The sequence below is a fragment of the Schistocerca cancellata genome, chromosome 2 (genome assembly GCF_023864275.1).
Source record: "Schistocerca cancellata isolate TAMUIC-IGC-003103 chromosome 2, iqSchCanc2.1, whole genome shotgun sequence".
In the NCBI taxonomy this organism is placed as follows: domain Eukaryota; kingdom Metazoa; phylum Arthropoda; class Insecta; order Orthoptera; family Acrididae; genus Schistocerca; species Schistocerca cancellata.
The window spans coordinates 463,259,305-463,271,398 of record NC_064627.1 but is presented as its reverse complement, the minus strand read 5'-3'; the positions used below and the strand labels follow the sequence as shown (position 1 = coordinate 463,271,398).

At 41.3% G+C, this 12,094-nt stretch overlaps 1 protein-coding gene across 1 annotated transcript in view; it reads right to left on the bottom strand.

Moving 5' to 3' along the window:
* The window catches only part of LOC126161971 (serine-protein kinase ATM), a 481,619-nt gene that overhangs the window by 176,840 nt on the left and 292,685 nt on the right, over positions 1–12,094 (bottom strand). The gene's annotated exons all lie outside the window — the stretch shown is intronic.

Genomic DNA, 12,094 nt, shown 5'->3' with positions numbered 1-12,094 from the left:
TATCAGGTATGATTAACAGAGGAGATAAATAAGATTTAATCAAGATATGTTTCTACTATCACTGTTTCTGTTAATTATTGGGTGCCATAGAGATGCTCAATGAACACACAAAGAGGCTTACTGTTAAAATTAAGAGAGTCGGTGTTCTAAGAACAGCCAAACAACAAGTAGTTTACTTCATCCCACATAAATCTCACAAAACAAAAATGTCAGAAAATCGATCTTAAACTGAGGATTACAGACAGCAACTTTTCATTTTTGTATTTGTTTCAGTGTACACAGAACTCCCCTGTCAATTTCCCTTTGGCATGAGCCACATATCATAAACCAACTGATCATTTACCAATTTTATTTTACACGAGCACAAATATTCATAGAAATGAATATAAATTAATATCACTGAGCATAAAGTCAAAGGGTTGCACATAGTCTAAAACATAAAAAGTTAGTAGGCTTAGAAAAAGTACAAACATTTGTGCTGAAACTGTGCATAAAGAGTATACAAGTTCCCTTAACAACCATAATAAATGTGTTGTTTATATTGGGAAAATTTCCAAAGTGTTTAAAACAGGTAAGATGTGCGCCTCTGCTAAAGAAAGTTAACGCAGAAGACATAGAAAATTACCTGCCCATTTCCCTGCTTTTGTCATTCTCAAAAATGACAATCAATTATGAAATACAAATTAACAAATTACTTAAATCAATACAACCTTCTGAGTGAACGACAGTTTGGTTTCCAATGTGGTAAAAGTACAGAGTCAGCCACAGCAGAATTCACAAAAGCGGTATGTGCTGCTCTTGACAAAGAGGATTGTGTGTCAAGCATAGTTTTAGAGCTTTCTATGTCTTTTGATACTATTGACCAGAAGATTCTAATAAATAAGTTATTACTATTAGGAATAAGAGGCTGGCTAATCTATGTCTACATCCATACTCTGCAAGACATCATATGGTGTTTGGTAGAGGGTACTCTGTACCACTACTAGTACTTCCTATTCCTCTTGCAAATGGAGTGATAGAAAAATGACTATGTGTCACCGTATCAGCCCCTCATTTATTCTAAGATCACATTGGTAACAATAAAATCGATATGCAGTCGCCTGCAAATGCCTATTCTCTAAATTTTCTCAATACTGGATTACACAAGTGTTGTATACACTGTCACCTTTGTAGACTAGCTTCACTCCCAATAAATCAAAGTCGACTATTTTCCTTCCTTACTACCGTCCTTACAGGCTTGTTCCATTCTACTTTCCTCAGCACTTATAAAAATTTTCACAAAAATTTTGGCATGTGAACATATTTACACTTTTTTATGCTGAGAGAGGAGTCACTGACAGTGGCAAAGATATGCAGAAGTTATCAATACTGGAAGATAGTAGACACTGGTTGTGGTACAGAAAGAGCAAAGGAAACAATGGAAGTGTGAGAGAAATAGGGGACACAGTGGCACTGGAACATAGTTGGCAGTGACAGAAAAGTGTTATGTAAAGAGTAAGGGCGATAGTGCCAGTGGGAGAGGAAAAAAAGAGAAAGTAGAAGTGCATGAGAGTCAGCGATAATGAGATGCAGAGCCTATAAAATGATGACAAGGAAGAGAAAGATAGTGACAGTGTGAAAAGACTGTGGCAGTGGGAAGGAGTAAATGAGATATTAGCATGAGAGAGAGAGAGAGAGAGAGAGAGAGAGAGAGAGAGAGAGAGAGAGAGAGACAGAAGAGACAGTAATAGGAGGACTGAATGATGGAGACTGTTGCTGTGAAGCAGGCAGCAGTGACAGTAGGAGGGACACAAAGAGATAATGACAATGAGTTACGCTGAATGAGTGAGTGAGAATGGGCAAGTGGGAGTGGATGGAAATGAGCAACTTACAGCAATGGACTAGTGGTGTGAGAGAGTTACAGTTAGGGGAACTTGGGGGAGTGAGAGGTTAAAAAGAGTCAAAATTTTTGGGAAAATTTTTAAGGGGGCTGAGGAAGGTAGAATGTGGTTGGCTGGCAACCCACTTTTCAGCCAGAGTCTTCTGATAAACAGGAGCATACCCAACTTTTTTGTGTTCCAAAAGGAGCATTTTTCTGCTGGTACTGTTATTCATGCTGATGACAGCAATAAGCCTCTTTGTCTCCTAATAACTAACTACATACTTCTGAATCTGCTCCCTGCATTCATCTCTTGGTTTCCCCCTATGATTTTTACCTACATCTTTTCCTCCAATACTAAACTGGCGAGTCCTTGTTGTCTCAAAATGTGTACTACCAACTGATGCCTTCTTTTAGTCAACTTGTGCTACAAATTTATCGTCTTTCCAATTCTATTATATCTCTCTCTCTCTTAGAGGTTGTCAGGACCAGATCTTTAGCTTACGGCAAATAATGGAGAAGTGTTATGAGTGGAACAGGGAATTGTTTCTATGCTTTATAGATCTAGAAAAGGCATATGACCGGGTTCCAAGGAGGAAGTTATTGTCTGTTCTACAAGATTATGGAATAGGAGGCAAACTTTTGCAAGCAATTAAAGATCTTTACATGGATAGTCAAGCAGCAGTTAGAGTTGACGGTAAATTGAGTTCATGGTTCAGAGTAGTTTCAGGGGTAAGACAAGGCTGCAACCTGTCTCCACTGTTGTTCATATTATTTATGGATCATATGTTGAAAACAATAGACTGGCTGGGTGAGATTAAGATATGTGAACACAAAATAAGCAGTCTTGCATATGCGGATGACTTAGTTGTGATGGCAGATTCGATTGAAAGTTTGCAAAGTAATATTTCAGAGCTAAATCAGAAATGTAAGGACTATGGTATGAAGATTAGCATCTCCAAAACGAAAGTAATGTCAGTGGGAAAGAAATATAAACGGATTGAGTGTCAAATAGGAGGAACAAAGTTAGAACAGGTGGACGGTTTCAAGTACTTAGGATGCATATTCTCACAGGATGGCAACATAGTGAAAGAACTGGAAGCGAGGTGTAGCAAAGCTAATGCAGTGAGCGCTCAGCTACGATCTACTCTCTTCTGCAAGAAGGAAGTCAGTACCAAGACTAAGTTATCTGTGCACCGTTCAATCTTTTGACCAACTTTGTTGTATGGGGGTGAAAGCTGGGTGGATGCAGGTTACCTTATCAACAAGGTTGAGGTTACGGATATGAAAGTAGCTAGGATGATTGCAGGTACTAGTAGATGGGAACAATGGCAGGAGGGTGTCCAAAATGAGGAAATCAAAGAAAAACTGGGAATGAACTCTATAGATGTAGCAGTCAGGGCGAACAGGCTTAGATGGTGGGGTCATGTTACACGCATGGGAGAAGCAAGGTTACCCAAGAGACTCATGGATTCAGCAGTAGAGGGTAGGAAGAGTCGGGGCATACCGAGGAGAAGGTACCTGGATTCGGTTAAGAATGATTTTGAAGTAATAGGTTTAACATCAGAAGAGGCACCAATGTTAGCACTGAACAGGGGATCATGGAGGAACTGTATAAGGGGGGCTATGCTCCAGACTGAACGCTGAAAGGCATAATCAGTCTTAAATGATGATGATGATGACTCCTCATTAGTTGCGTGATCTACCCATCTAATCTTCAGCATTCTTCTGTATCATCACATTTCAACAGCCTCTATTCTCTTCTTGTCTGAGCTGTTTCTTGCCCATGTTTCACTTCCATACTCGATTACACTCCATACAAATACCTTCCCAAAGGACTTCCTAACAAACCTATATCCAATGTTAACAAATCTCTCTTTTTCAGGAATGCTTTTCTTGCCATTGTCAGCCCATATTTTATGTCCTGTCAATTAGATTACATCCCAATACTTTTGTTTTTCTTTTGTTGATGTTCATCTTAAAATAGTCCGCCCCGGTAGCTGAGTGGTCAGCGTGACAGACTGTCAGTCCTAAGGGCCCGGGTTTGATTCCCAGCTGAGTCGGAGATTTTCTCCGCTCAGAGACTGGGTGTTGTGTTGTTCTAATCATCATCATTTCATCCCCATCGACACGCAAGTCGCCGAAGTGGCGTCAAATCGAAAGACTTGCACCAGGCGAACGGTCTACCTGACGGGAGGCCCTCGTCACACAACATTATTATTATCATCTTAAAATATTCGTTCAAGATGCTGTCCATGCTGTTCAACTGCTCTTCCAAGTCGCTTGCTGTCTGACAGAATTACAATATCATCAGCAAACCTCGAAGATTTTATTTCTTCTCTCTGAACTTATAGTAAATTTCTACTCAAAGTTTTCCTTTGGTTTCCTTCCATGCTAGCTCAATGTACAAATTGAATAACATTGAGCTTAGGCTACAACCTCATCGGACTCTCTTCTAAATCACTGCTTCCATTTCGTGCCCCTTAACTCTTATAACTGCCATCTGGTTTCCATATAAAATGTAAATCACCTTTCGCTCGCCTTTTATCCTTGCCACCTTTAGAATTTGAAATAGAGTATTCCAGTCAACACTGTCAAAAACTTCCTCTAAGGCTACAAATGCTATAAATGTAGGCTTGCCTTTCCTTAATGTACCTCCCAGATAAATAATACGGCGAGTATTGCTTGGGTGTTCTTACATCTCTCCAGAGTCCAAATAAGTCTCCCCGAGGTTGGCTACTATCAGGTTTTTCATCCTTTTGTAAAGAATTCATGTTCATTATTTTGCAACCATGACTTATTAAACTGATAGTTCAGTAATATTCACACCTGTCAGTTCCTGCTTTCTTCTGAACTGTAAGTATTAAATTCTTCTGACAGTATTTCACCTTTCTCATACATCTTGCACACCAGGTAGAAAAGTTTTGTCATGCCTGGCTCTCCCAAGACTAAAAACAGTTCTGACGGAACATCATCTACTCCAGGAGCCTTGTTTCGACATAGGTCTTTCGGCGCCGTGTCAAATTCTTATCACAGTATCGTCTCTGCTGTCTCAACCTCATCTATGCCCTATTCAAGATCATCTCCCTTGTATAGACCCTTTCTATATGCCTTCCACCTTGCACTTTCCCTTCTTGTGTAAGTACAGGTTTTCCATATGAGCTCTTGATATTCATATGGTTCTCTTTTCAATAAAGGCCTCTTTAGACTAGGCACACACAGCCAATTTTCCATCACGCAATTTGTTTGTCGTAAGGATGAAACATGAAGATTGGACTACAAATGCACACATCTGTGGTCAAATAGTGATAGTGATTTAAAAGATGCAAATGGATGTATTTCATGTATATGATAGTTGCACATCTTGAATGAATCACATGAACTAACACAGGATCCTGCACACTAGTGATGCTGTTTCTCAGTCACTCACGCTAAGTGTAAGGGCACACACATTCTGTGCACCAGCAGCATATCTGATGACAAGAGTTGGGCTACAGAGGACACTGTAAGTTGTGTTGTCAATTCAGAAAGACTAATTGTAGAAGTAGAAAAGAGGCTAGCTCTCTACAATAGGAAATTAAAAGAATACAATGATCATAATCTGAATGAGAAAGAATGGGGAGAAATGTGCCCAGCAATATTCAGAACTGAGCTGAATTGACTGTATAAGAAAATAACAACAAAGGTATTTCATAGTTCACTAATTTTATTCATTCATGTAGACACTGCCATTAACAAAACTGAACTTTTGTCATATTGCCACGATGCTCATCCCTGTGAAGTCAGAAAGTAATCTGAAAAATATCTCTTATCTGCATACCACAGATATCAGCTCTTATTTCTATACGCTCACAACATTCATACGTAAAGTACACACAGTGTTAATTTCACTCATGACATGTACAGAAATTCAAAAGAAGTGGAAGAATCTGAAAGACTGTGTCACGAGAGAACTGACATCATAGAAAAGGTCTCAATCTGGCGAAGTTTGGGGGGGCATATTGATGCAATGTTATTCCTGCTCTGTCAAATGGAAGACAGACTAACTACCAGCAGCATCAAAATTCTGGCAAATAGCAGAGAAAACAAGGAAGGATGTTTGCCTCCCCCCCCCCCCCCCCCCCCCCCCACAGGTTTTCTCCACAAAAGAACAACGATACAGTACAAAGCACAAAAGTGAGACAACCTACTAAAAGAGAAGCCAAGTGGGTTACTTTATAAAAGGAGTCTCTGTTAAATACAGAAACAAAACAAAGAAATTAACAAGGATACAAATCTTTCTTTAATGCTTGTCCACATGCTGGCTAAGTGAAACGAAGAACAAAAACACTAAATGAAAGTAGAAATACTGAGCACAATGAGCAACACCAGGTATTATTAACTTCCACCAATGTTTGTGCAGCATCTGAACATGCGCCATAATAACACCATCCAAGCGACCTCCCTTACTTGTCAAATGTCCCAAACAACAAGTAACCTTCACAAACTGAACTGTGTTCCTCTGCTGACAATCAAAACAAGAACTCAGAAACTTCTATGTGCAACTTGGTTTTGAAGTTTTCCCAGAAACAAGTTCACCAATTTCAAATTGTAGTAGTGATTTTCTTGATGTACCTGATCAATAATGTAAAAAGGCTACAAAAAGTTTTGAATGAAATGTGTGCTTACTTCAAGCTCACCGTTAAAATGCATCTCAGGTGGTACAGACTTCCTCCATATCATCTTATTTTGTTATTTTCTGTCCCATTGCTTGAAGCAGTGCTTCATAACTATTCTTACTCACTAAGTAATATTGAAAGAATTTATATTTGTACGACTTTTTAAACCTTCATTTAATTGCAAGGTAATTTTATTCGAATAAAATTACCTTGCAACTGAAGGCTGAAAACATTGTTTATTTGCTGTACATTTCACAGTTGCTGACACGCTGCAATATGTTAAAGACTTCATTTAATTTGTAAAACAGGTCTTTCATCAGTCCTTGACTTACAATTGGATGCACCCTATAATGATTTCTGCACTGTTTTCTCGCTGTTCTTCGTAGGAAAAGTGCCACCAAATAAACTGTTTCGATGACATTCATGGTAGTACTGATGGTAGTTGCAATTTTCTATCAATGTGTGTGGCCAATAATGTACTTCTGCAATAGTGGTTGTTCAGTTGCTGATTGAAAAATCGCTTATGCGCACCTAACCCTAATTTTCCTGTAGGCCTAGCTGTATTTCCCCTGGTTAAATATGCTTCTAAATCCTTACCTTTGTCCTCTAAGCTATTCCAGCTTAGTAGCCATTTTGCACTTCATGTTAATTTCATTTTATACACATTTGTATTCTCTTTCTCCTGCTTCATTTGTTGCATTTTTATGCTGGGTGTTTCAGAAATAAGTACAGAATTTTTTTGGGACATTAGATTGCATATAGGCAATCATTTTAAGTATACGAACCTGGGGTCTCTGACTCATAGTGTGTTACACAATGCCAAAGCACTTTCACTTTGCTAGGAGCAGCATCATTGTACATTGTGATTACTATGGTAAATACTTGAAGTAGTAACTCAAGCAATCGAATCCTATCATCATTGGGTAATGTTTCAATGGCTTGATCTCTGACACCTCCCACAGCAACAACAATTCTAGCTATGAGTTCTTCCACAGTGTTTACAGAGGTTTGATACAAAAGAGCTTTCATGTGGCTCCACAGATAAAAATCCAAGTGGTGAGATATCTGGGGACTTTGCAGGCCTGTGACAGTTCCATTTCATCCAATCCAGCACCCAGGGTATTGTCTGTCCAAAAATATTCTCACTTTATATCTGTAATCAGGAGGTGTCCCATCATGGGGGAAGAACATTCGTCTTCTGGTTTGCAGCAGAACATCTTTGAGAAGACTGGGAAGTACATGTTCAAGAAACACACAGTAAAAACAACCAGTTAGACAGTGTGAAAGAATGTAAGGTCTCACTACCTGGTTGTGAATATTTCCAACCTAAACATTAATTGATAATCGTTCCTGAAAAGTGTGGACAGCCATACCCAGGATTTTCATGAAACCATACATGGAAGTTGCAACTGTTGAACATTTTTTTATGGATGAAAGTCAATTCATCAGTCTACAGAACAAAGTCTGCGAAGTCGGGAGTTAGCTTCCTTTGCTGTAAAAACCATATGGCAAATTCATTCCGAGTCGGAAAGTCAGTGGGTAGAGGTTTCTGTACCTTATACAACTTGTTTGGATGACAATGACCACCATGCAGATTTCTCCAAACACAGCTAGAACTAGCATTCCCATTCAGAGCACGGGCAACAGATCATATACTACCTGAAAGACTGTTGTCGAACATCTTCAGTACTTGTTCCTCAAAACCAGGATTGCTTACATTCCGTAGTTGACCTCAAGCATGGAAATCTCCCTCTAATATGCCCCTTTCATGGAGATGATCATCCACAGTGGCAAATGTTCTCCAATTTAGTATTTCCCTGTTTGGATAATATTCTGTGTACAAATGCTGTACTCCTGCAGCATCAAAGGCCAAGTGCATGTCTGCAAGTTCATTCCACACAAAATGTTCCATGTCCCATGCATGATAAAAGGAGTAAACAAAATGATTAATGGAAAATCTCATATAAAGATGTGAAACAAATACTAACAAAGAGATAGAGGGGCTGGCCAGTACTTACCTCAGCTCAGTACAGCCGATAGATACACATAAAACAGAACCGAAAATTTACATTCCTAGCTTTCGGAACAAATGTTCCTTCATCAGGGAGGAGAGAGGGGAAAGAAAGGGAAGAAGGGAAAGGAGATTCAGTTACTCACAACCCAGGCTATGAAGCAACAGGGAAAGGAAAATAGGGAGGGTAGCAAGGATGGAGGCATGGTTGTCAGAGGGAAGCCAAAGATATTCTACTGTAAGTACTGTGCCAGCTTCAAACCAAAGAGGATGCATACAGAAGTAAATAGGTATATAGTATAAAGATAAACACAGCTATGTAGGATGAAAAGATGCGTGAATGGCTAGAGAGGAAAGGGAAAGAGGAGAAGACTGAAGAGTAAATGGGAGTGAGGTTGTTTAACGTAGGTTCAGTCCAGGGGGATGGCGGGATGAAAGGATGTGTTGGAGTGCAAGTTCCCATCTCCGCAGTTCAGAGGGACTGGTGTTGGGTGGGAGAAGCCAAATGGCACATACGGTGTAGCAGGTTCCTAGGTCCCTAGAATTATGCTGGAGGGCATGCTCCGCTACTGGTATTGGGCATCTCCTAGGCGGACAGTTCGTCTGTGTCCGTTCATGCACTCAGCCAGTTTAGTTGTCATGCCGATGTAAAAGGCTGTGCAGTGCAGGCATGTCAGTTGATAAATGACATGTGTAGTTTCACATGTGGCCCTGCCTTGAATTGTGTATGTTTTACCAGTAGTGGGGCTGGAGTAGGTGGTTGTGGGGGGATGCATGGGGCAGGTTTTGCAGCGGGGTCGGTTACAGGGGTAGGAACCGCTGGGTAGAGAAGGTAGTCTGGGAATATTGTAGGGTTTAACAAGGATGTTACGGAGGTTAGGGGGGTGACGAAAGGCAACTCTGGGTGGTGTGGGGAGAATTTTGTCAAGGGATTATCTCATTTCAGGGGTTGACTTGAGAAAGTCATATCCCTGGCAGAGTAATTTGTTGATGTTTTCGAGGCCAGGATAATATTGGGTGACAAGGGGGATGCTTCTGTGTGGTCTGGGGGTAGGAACATTGTTGTTGGACGGGGAGGAATGTATTGCTCGGGAGATCTGTTTGTGGACAAGGTCTGCAGGATAGTTGCGGGAGAGGAAAGCACTGGTCAGGTTATTGGTGTAATTGTTGAGGGATTCATCACTGGGGCAGATACGTTTGCCACAAATACCTAGGCTGTAGGGAAGGGAGCGTTTGATGTGGAATGGATGGCAGCTATCAAAGTGAAGGTACTGTTGTTTGTTTGTGGGTTTGATATGGACAGAGTTGTGGATGTGAGCTTCAACAAGATGAAGGTCAACATCCAGGAAGGTGGCTTGGGTTTTGGAGAAGGACCAGGTGAAATTCAGATTCGAAAAGGAGTTGAGGTTATGGAGGAAATTAAGGAGTGTTTCTTCACCATGAGTCCAGACCACAAAGATATCATCTATAAACCTATACCAGGCCAGGGGAAGCAGCTGTTGGGTCTTCAGGAAAGCCTCCTCCATGCGGCCCATGAAGAGGTTGGCATAGGACGGAGCCATCCTGGTTCCCATGGCCGTTCCCCTGATTTGTTTGTAGGTCTGGCCTTCAAAAGTGAAGTAGTTATGGGTGAGGATGAAGTTGGTAAGTGTGATAAGGAACGAGGTTTTTGGAAGATCTTCGGGTGGGCGTTGGGAGAGGTAGTGCTCAAGGGCAGAGAGACCATGGGTATGTGAGATGTTTGTGTAAAGGGATGTAGCATCTATGGTGACAAGAAAGGTTTCAGGTGGGAAGGAGTGGGAATGGATTTGAGGCGTTCTAGGAAGTGGTTTGTGTCTTTGATGTAGGATGGGAGTCTGCGGGTGATAGGTTGGAGGTGCTGGTCTACCAGAGCTGAGATACGTTCGGTTGGGGCTTTGAAGCCTGCTACAATGGGACGGCCAGGATGGTTCTCTTTGTGGATTTTGGGTAATAGGTAGAAGGTAGGGGTACGTGGCTCAGGTGGAATGAGTAAGTCTATGGAAGCCGTTGTGAGGCCTTGTGAGGGACCTTGGATTTTTAGGATTTTTTGCAGCTCAGTCTGGATGGAGGGAATGGGATCCTGGGTAACAGCTTTGTAGGTTGAGGTGTTGGAGAGTTGATGCAGTCCTTCTGCCACATACTCCACACGGTCAAGTACGACAGTTGTGGAGCCTTTATCCGCCGGGAGGATGACAATAGAGCGGTCTATTTTCAGCTCCTTAATGGCACGGGATTCAGCTGGGGTGATGTTGGGGGTTGTCGGGATGTTCTTCAAGGAGGACTGGGAGGCAACACTGGATGTGAGGAATTCCTGAAATGTCTGCAAGGGATGGTTTTGGGGGAGGGGAGGAGGATCCCTTTGGGAAGGCAGTCGGAACTGTTCTAGACAGGGTTCAACACTGGGTCTAGTATTTGGGGGCTGTGTTTGGGTAGTGAAGTGATATTTCCAGTTGAGGTTCCGGGTGAATGAGAGGAGATCTTTAACCAGGGCAGTGTGGTTGAATTTAGGCGTGGGGCTAAAGGTTAAAGGAGTAAACAATCTTTTACATGGCAAGTGCATACCACTGTTCCATAAAACATTGCCTTACCTTTGGTACAACACTTGATTATGAACTACATTGAGATGGAAACGAAGTACACAAATGACTGCTCACTTCAGGTACACAGCACTGAATGAAGATGAAAGGAATTAGTACAGAGTTTCCTCATTAGGGTGTGGGTATCAATGAAAACAATTGATAGTAGACATCAAAACTTATGGATACGTACCACTGGTCATCACACCACCAGGCAGACTGATCATTTCTTTGAGGTCGTCCTACCATTGTCAATATGCATCAATCAGTGACCCACGTTCATATACTTAAAATTTCTGTCTATATCCAAACTGTCATTCCACAAGAATTCAGTACCTATTTCCAAAACACCCAGTATTTTCTTCTTTTATCAGTCAAATTCAATATCTCCTGTGATATCTAAGGATATTTACTAGGCCTTGTCTTTTTACCTATTTGATCCTCTGCTGCCTTCACTATTTCATCTCTCAAAGTTACCGTCCGCCTCCGTAGCATAGCGGTAGCGTTACCGCCTAACACACAAGGGGCCCGGGTTCGATTCCTGGCAGGGGACTGGGTGTTGTGTGTTCTTCATCATCATTGACTTGCAAATCGCCGATGTGGCATCACCTAAAAAGGACTTGCAATACGGCAGCCGAACTCCCACAAACGGGGCCTCCCGGCCAACAAGGCCATACGATCATTTCCATTTCTCAAAGTTACCCATTCGCCATCTTCTGTATTCAATTCCCCTGTTCTTGTCAAGCATTGCTCTCCTGAAACTCTCAACAATCTCTCATTCTCTCAACTTATCCAGGTCCCATCTTCTTAATTTCCTACCTTTTTGCAATTTCTTTAGTTTTAATCTATAGTTTATAACCAATAAATTGTGGTCAGAGGCCACATATACCCATGAAAATGTCTTACAATTTAAAATCTGGTACCAAAAATCTCTGTCTTGTCATTATATAATCAATCTAAAACCTTCCAG